Raw genomic sequence first — 6,709 nt, forward strand, 5'->3', positions numbered from 1 at the left:
AAGATGAAGCAGGCCCGGGCTACCAAAGCCAGGGCTTCGGCAAAGAAAATTGCTAAAGGCGTGCCCAAACTGAAGGCGATGGACGCGATCCCTAGGGGTTCGGTGCCACAACTGAACTCTGTCGGGGAAGCCTCAGCCGCGGTTCCTATCGCGATGGTTTGCGCTAAAACTGTCTCTCCCCCTACTCACCCTCTGGTAATCGACCTGGAGCGCGAACCGCTAGTGAGTCAGGGATCCAGGAAGAGGACCGCGGACTCGGGCGCGGGTGAGTCCACGAAGGGAGAGAAGAGGGCCAAGACCAAAGATGCTCGCTTAGTCGAGGAGTCCTCCGGGGAAAGTCAACTCATCGCCTAGGAACTTTCAGAAGCGCCCGTGCTCCCCATCCATCCGACTTTGCCTGAAGAGGGAGAAACGATATTGCAGGAGGAGCAGTCCAAAATGGTGTCCTGGACGTGGGAGAGTGGTCGGGAGAAAAGGGAGGAGGTTTACCGGGCCTTGACGATTCGTCGTAAGGTCGAGTTCTCAGAGCGTCTGGCAGTCTTTAGTGCTTCCCAGCCAATCGTGGACTAGCTTGTTGCTGAGACTTGGTTTTATCCCAAACTGGGGCAGGACACGGTACCGTTCGCCGCAGACTTGTTGGAGCAGGTTGGGGCTACAATGTCCAACCTGCAGTTGAAGCAGTACACCACCATAGCCAACCAGGACGCATTATTCATCTCCCAGGCGATCCGCCATCAGGCCACCGTTGTAAGTTATCCGTTTACACCTCTATTTTCTTCCCATATTTTTAGTTCTTCAGATTTTTCTAACTTCAATTTGTTCTAGGACGCTTTACTGGCCCATTGGAACGCCGACTTGGTGTCCGAGATGGCGATGAAAATGGAGACGGGCCAATTGGAGCTAGAGGCGGCCGTGAACCAGCGGGAAGCCGCTAAGGAAGCCCTGGCCAAGGAGGTGGCTCAGGCCAAGGCGGACCGCGAAGAGGCTGCTCGGACTCATTTTCAAATCGAAGAGACTTTGTCCCGGAGAGAAGCCGAGAATAGAAAGTTGGTGGCTGATTTGGAGTTGGAGCTTCTCCGAGTCAAGGCTCAGTTGGAGGCGGCCGAAGCCCAGTCTACCCAGGATCGGGAGAGGACCACCGGTCTTGAGTCTCGGATCTAGGCATTGGACGATCTGCTTCAAGCGGAGGTGAAAGCGCACGGGGAGACCCGTCAGGAGAAAGAACAAGCAGATGCCTTGCTGGAGGTTACCTTCGACGAGGCCATCTACATGGCCTGGCTCCAAGACAAAAACATGAACCTCCTACTTTACCCCGATCCTGCTGCGAAAAGAGCCGAGTTTGAGGCCAAGGAGAAAGCTGATGCGGAGCCCTTGGACGAGGAAGAGGCGGATGGAGCTAACCCGGAGGCATCAGGGCACAGCGAAGCCTAGGCCCGGGTCTTTTATTTGCTTTTCTTTCTTTTTTTTTGTAACACATTTATGGACGCGGGTGCGTCTGAGACAATCTTTATACTCGTATGTATTCGTTTCTTGCACAAGGTTTTCCTGTTTTCATTCGTTAAGCTTTCACTAAGCGTTTTACACCATGCATGAATGGATCGAATGTTTGGTCTCGTTTCCAACAGCCGGGACCATTGGGGAAAAGTCGTAGAAAACGTTTTTCTGGTGACCCGTGTTCAAATCCTTACGGCCTGGAGTGAGTTATCCTGACTTTTACAATATGGGCTCTAACGGCCCGGACCATCAGAGATCTTTTATTTTAGGTTTCAATTTATTAACTTGCTTTAACCCTGTTGTTCAGGTTCCAACGGCCTGGGCCATTAGGGATTTGACAATTATCACTAAATTTATTTGTCCCGATTCTAGTGTTCAAGTTTCGATGGTCTAGACCATCAGGGATTAGTTTATTAGCTTATTTTGAAACATGGGTTATGTTCCCACGGCCTGGGCCGTTTATAAGACTAATTTTAGACAACTTATACTCGAGACTCGTGCTCCAATGGTCCTGTGCTATTGCAGAGAAGACGTGGACGGGTATTTGTTTATTTGGGACCATGCTTGGTCCACCGATTCTTAGGTATTTTATTTCCCCGGACCATGCATGTCCGGGTTAGGATTAGGGTTGAGCCTCAAGTCCTATTGAGTTTGTACTCCCGGACCATATATGTCCGGGTCGGGACTAGGCCTGAGCCTTGCAACCCACTTGGCTTGTACCCCCCGGACCTTGTCGGTCCGGGTTGGGACTAGGCATTAGCCTTGCATCCTTTCGTTATGAGTTGGGCTTCTATTACTATCCGTGTGGACGGTTCGAACCAAGAGAATTTAGCTTCCTGTTTTGTTTTTGTTCTCGGACTTGCTCATAATGGATATATTCCCCCCCCCCCCCCCAAGTGAGCGAGGACTAGTCATGGGTCACTTGTTTATGGAGATGGACAAGAACTTTCATTGTTTCACAATATATTTTTTCATATATGATGTTTTGAACACATCATTTTTATTATTCATGAGATCGCCTTGGGGCGTACATTGTTTACAAGGAAAATTAAAAGCCGAAACATGCTCTCTTGACTACTGATAGTACTTGCGGAGATGTTCCGCGTTCCAGGCCCTTGGGACTTCGGTCCTATCGAGTTGCCTCAAGCGATACATTCCTGGACATACTTCATGTTGGATTTTGTATGGTCTTTCCCAGTTTGGGCCCAGTACCCCCACTCCTGGATCTTGGGTTGCAGGGAAGACTCTCCTTAGGATTAGGTTGCCGGTTTCAAACATTCGACTCTTTATTTTATAGTTAAAATGTCGAGCGATCTTGCCTTGATACATCTTCAACTGAACTTGAGATTCTTCCCGGATCTCTTCGATAAGATCTACGGATTCCTAGAGTAAGGCGTGGTTCTGAGCAGGATCATACGTGTCCCACCTATGGGACGGGACAGCTGTTTCCACTGGGATGACGACTTCACACCCGTGTACCATGGAGTGAGGAGTGTGTCCGGTAAATGTTCATTCGATGGTCCAGTATGCCCATAGTACGCGGGGCAACTCCTCTGGCCATTTGCTCTTGCAGGCTTGAAGCTTTTTCTTTAATGTCCCCTTCAAGATTTTGTTGAAGGCCTCTGTTTGCCCGTTTGCTTAAGGCTTGGCTATCGCAGAGAAGCTTTTGATGATGTCATGCCTTTCACAGAAGTCCGTGAAGTGGATGCTGTCAAATTGCTTCCCGTTGTCGGACACGATCTTGTAGGGGAGCCCGTACCGGCACACGATGTTGTTGATGACAAAGTCCAAGGCCTTTTTTGAGGTGATGGTGTTCATGGGTTCCACTTCGACCCACTTGGTGTAGTAGTCGATGGCCACGATTGCATACTTCACTCCACCTTTTTCGGTTGGGAGCGATCCTACTAGGTCGATTCCCCATACCTTGAAAGGCCAGGGACTCGTCATCAGAGTTATTTCTGTTGGAGGGGCTCGCGGGATCTTAGCATACCTTTGGCATTGTTCGCACTTGCAGACGTAATCAACACAGTCTTTCTTCATGGCTGGCCATAAAATTTCCTTGGCGCAAGATTTTCTTGGACAAGCTGAGTCCGGCTGTATGATCTCCACAGAAGCCTTCGTGCACCAAGTGCATGATTGCACTTATCCCGGTCTCGGACAGGCATCAAAGGTATGGTGTAACGTCCCACGTCACTATGGCTGCTTCTTGGAATGATGACTGGCCCTATAAACCAACATGAGTCTTTCCAGCGTACTTTGTCCTCACTCGCACGCTTCCTGGGAAAACTTCCTAGGAGGTCACCCATCTTGAGATTACTCCAGGTCAAGCACGCTTAACTTTGGAGTTCTCAACTGACGGGGTACCGAAAAGAATATGCATCTTGTTGATATAGGAAGTACCCATCAATCCATTTAAGCCATCTTCAACTGTGTAGTCCCATACCTACACAGCCTTAGAATCATCACACTTGACCTTCCCCAGGCGGTGTGGGATTGCACAGCTTTACCCGGGCTTTCCCCTTACGGATCACGGGATTTTGACTGTCATAATCACCCCCCCTTAGGAGTCCGACGTCCCCGTCGGCCACACTTCCGGCTGGGTCAAGGCTCTGATACCATTTGTAACACCTCACGTCACTATGGCTGCTTCCTGGAATGATGACTGGCCCTACAAACCAACACGAGTCTTTCCAGCGTACTTTGTCCTCACTCACACGCTTCCTGGGAAAACTTCCCAGGAGGTCACCCATCTTGAGATTACTCCGGGTCAAGCACGCTTAACTTTGGAGTTCTCAAGTGACGGGGTACCGAAAAGAAGATGCATCTTATTGATATAGGTGATACCCATCAATCCATTTAAGCTATCTTCAACTGTGTAGTCCCATACCTACACAGCCTTAGAATCATCACACTTAACCTTCCCCAGGCGGTGTGGGATTGCACAGCATTACCAGGTCTTTTCCTTTACGGATCACGGGATTTTGACTGTCACATATGGCATGGATAGCCCTCTGCGATTGAGTTTTCCTTCCATCATGACATATCTATGGACCTGGTACTGAAGCTTCCTGGCTGCTGCCTTTCCGTGGGCAACCCCTCGGTTGTTAGGTATTGGATGATGGGTTCCATCCAGGACGTGGAGTAGTCTACAGCGTTGATCGTGGGGGCTTGAACACTCGGTGCGGGGAGATGGTTGATCGGGACCAGCCTGAAAAGTTCTGCCTCAGAATCCGTGGCCAGCTTTGCCAACGTGTCTACAAACACGTTTTGTTCCCTTGGGATCTGGCGGATGGAGTGCCTCTTGAAAGACCGAAGTATCTCCCGCGTTTGTGTCACATAAGCTGCATCCTCTACCCTTTTGTTTGGTATTCTCCCGAGATTTTCCTGACAACCAATTGGGAGTTGCTATAGACATCCAAGCTTGTGGCCCCTACTTCCCAGGCCAGGCGCAGTCCGGCCAACATGGCCTCAAGCTCAGCCTCGTTTTTCGAAGCCTTGAATTGGAAACACAGGGCGCTTTGCAATTGGTGTCCTTGCGGTGACACTAGGATGATTCCGGCTCTTGCTCCATTTTTATTCGAGGCTCCGTCTATGAAAACCTTCCACAAGGGTGTCGTGGGATCAGCGGGATTGTCTTCTTCAGTGATCCCGGAGCATTCCACGATGAAGTCGCCCAGGGCCTGCCCCTTGATTGATATTCGAGGGACATACACAATGTCGAACTGACTCAATTCCATGGCCCACTTTAAGAGCCTACCCGATGATTCAGGTTTTTGCAACACTTGTCGCAAAGGATGGTTGGTCCGAACTCTTATGGCATGGGCCTAAAAATAAGGCCTAAGCTTCCGGGATGTGATTAGTAGGCAAAATGTCAACTTTTCGATAAGTGGGTATCGTGATTCTGTACCTAATAGCCTTTTGCTTACGTAATAGACCGGGAGTTGGGCCTTCCAGTCTTCTCGTACTAGTGTGGCGCTGATGGCGTGTTCGGTCACGGCCAAATAGAGGTACAGTGGTTCTCCCTCCACCGGTTTTGCTAGAATCAATGATCGGGCCAGATGTTCTTTTAGCCTTTGGAAAGCCTCTTCGCATTCAGCTGACCATTCGAACCTTTGGCTTCCCCGAAGGATGTTGAAGAGCAGGATGCACTTGTTCGCGGCCTTTGAGACAAAGCGGCTCAAAGTGGCTATCTGCCCTGTCAGGCTCTGAACATCTTTGTGCTTCCGTGGCGAGGGCATGTCAATCAGTGCTTTGATTTTGTCCGGATTAGCCTCTATTCCCCAGTAGCTTACTATAAATCCCAGGAACTTCCTGGATGCCACACCAAAGGTGCATTTTCTGGGATTCAACTTCATCCCATACCTTCGAATGATCGCGAAGGCTTCGGCCAGATTGTCAGCGTGTGCTCCGAAGGTCTTGGACTTGACCAGCATATCGTCGATGTAGACCTCCATGTTCCTTCTTAGCTGGGCTCAGAACATTCTATTAACGTGACACTGATATGTGGCTCCAGCGTTTTTGAGTCCAAAGGGCATGACGACGTAACAATACACCCCCTTGTCGGCTTGGAAGCTGGTATGTTCCTGGTTCGCTACATGCATAGAGATCTGGTTGTAGCCTGAATAGGCATCCATAAAGCTCAAGATTTCGTAGCCGGGTGTTGCATCCACCATCTGATCGATCCGAGGGAGCGGGAAGCAATCTTTAGGACAAGCTTTATTGAGATTCATGAAGTCGATGCACACTCTCTAAGTCCCGTTCGGCTCAGGCACCAGCACTGGATTAGCTAGCCACACGGAATATAAAGCTTCTCGGATGAAGTTGATTGAGTATAACTTTTTAACTTCCAGCTTGAGAGCTTCCGCTCTTTCCGCCCCTAGGGTCTCCGTTTTTGCCGGACCAGGGTCGCGTCCTTATCGATATTTAAGGCATGGCAGATGATATTGCGGTCGATCCCGGTCATATCCGAATGAGACCAGGCCAGGATATCCTGTGTAACGCCCTACTACTTTAGAGCCGTTACTAAGTGAATTTAAAATGTGCAATTAACTCGCTCAGCAAGGTTTTTAGAACAAAAGTGTGATTAAACAAAAAGACAAGGCTGTAATCTTTAAAAGTACTCCATTTCACTAAAAGTTCCAAGAGTTTAACATTTGGGATCCCAAAACGTATTTACAACTCAAAATAGATTTACAGTTGTCTAATTATCAAAACA

This window comes from Humulus lupulus, chromosome 8 (assembly GCF_963169125.1).
Source record: "Humulus lupulus chromosome 8, drHumLupu1.1, whole genome shotgun sequence".
Classification (NCBI taxonomy): domain Eukaryota; kingdom Viridiplantae; phylum Streptophyta; class Magnoliopsida; order Rosales; family Cannabaceae; genus Humulus; species Humulus lupulus.